The 1,016-nt window shown below is 41.2% G+C and overlaps 1 non-coding gene across 1 annotated transcript; it reads right to left on the bottom strand.

Moving 5' to 3' along the window:
* Positions 1 to 484: 484 nt before the first annotated feature.
* On the bottom strand, positions 485 to 603 carry LOC140226110 (5S ribosomal RNA). The gene has a single exon (XR_011900898.1). It is a non-coding gene; the product is annotated as a 5S ribosomal RNA (ribosomal RNA).
* Positions 604 to 1,016: the final 413 nt, after the last annotated feature.

The following is a 1,016-nucleotide window of genomic DNA, read 5'->3' as shown; positions in this document are numbered from 1 at the left end:
CCATGTGGATTGCATTTTACAAAAAGGAACCTCGAGCATTCCAGTCGCTAGGATTGTTCAACTTACATTCTTAGCGATAAAATTACTAAAATCTTGCAAAAAATTAAGTTTACAAAGGCAACTTTCGTCTTGAAATCATAGTTTATTGGGAGTAAAGATCAAACTTGATTAGATGATTAGATAATATATTTGCAAGGTAAGAGAAGTTGCACAAGCTTAGCGACGTTGCGGTATGCTCTTGGTTCCTGCAAAATTCAATTCGTGTGAACTCGAATTTTTTAAGTTCACAAGAGGAATACTAAAAACAATGAAAGAATAAGCAAAGAGAAAACATGAGCAGCAAGTTGGACTAAATTTCAAAAGTTTTATGAAACTGCACATGATCAATGTCAACCGATACCTCCCAGGCGAACCAAAATATGTGCTAAAAATTTGATTGGCTGGAGATTGTTCTTTGTTTATATTCATTTCGAGCAAAATAAAAAGTCAACAGCACGCAGTGTTCCCAAGCGGTCTCCCATCTAAGTACTAACTACGCCCGACGTTGCTTAACTTCGGTGATCGGACGAGAACCGGTGCTTTCAACGTGGTATGGCCGTTGACGAGATATCCGAATGGCCGCTCCGCCCGATAGGATGCCAAGGTGATCCGAGGCCCGATCCGGAAAATTTTAGGGAAATAATCATTGCTTGATACCCCCTAGGCGAATGAAAATATTTGTTAAAAATTTGGCAGTTGAGATTTGATCATCGTTGGGGGGGGGGGGGGGGGGTTATTTTTCTCGATTTGAAAGAATTTTTGACGATTTTTGAAGTCCCCTCCTCCCTCCTCCCTCTGAGCATTTTTCTCCTACCAAAAATGTTTGCCTCTCCCCCATCCTCTTGAGTCGAATGCTGACGGATCTAAGTGCCGTGAGTTTTTGCTTCCCACTCCTCTCTAGCCCAAAGTATAACTGCGCCCCATTTTGCAATACGGAGCCACTATTTCTGGCTCATTTTAGAAACAACATATATGTC

Source organism: Bemisia tabaci, chromosome 1 (genome assembly GCF_918797505.1).
Source record: "Bemisia tabaci chromosome 1, PGI_BMITA_v3".
NCBI classification, from domain to species: domain Eukaryota; kingdom Metazoa; phylum Arthropoda; class Insecta; order Hemiptera; family Aleyrodidae; genus Bemisia; species Bemisia tabaci.
The sequence above is the reverse complement of the archived record's forward strand: the minus strand, read 5'-3'. Positions and strand labels throughout refer to the sequence as shown.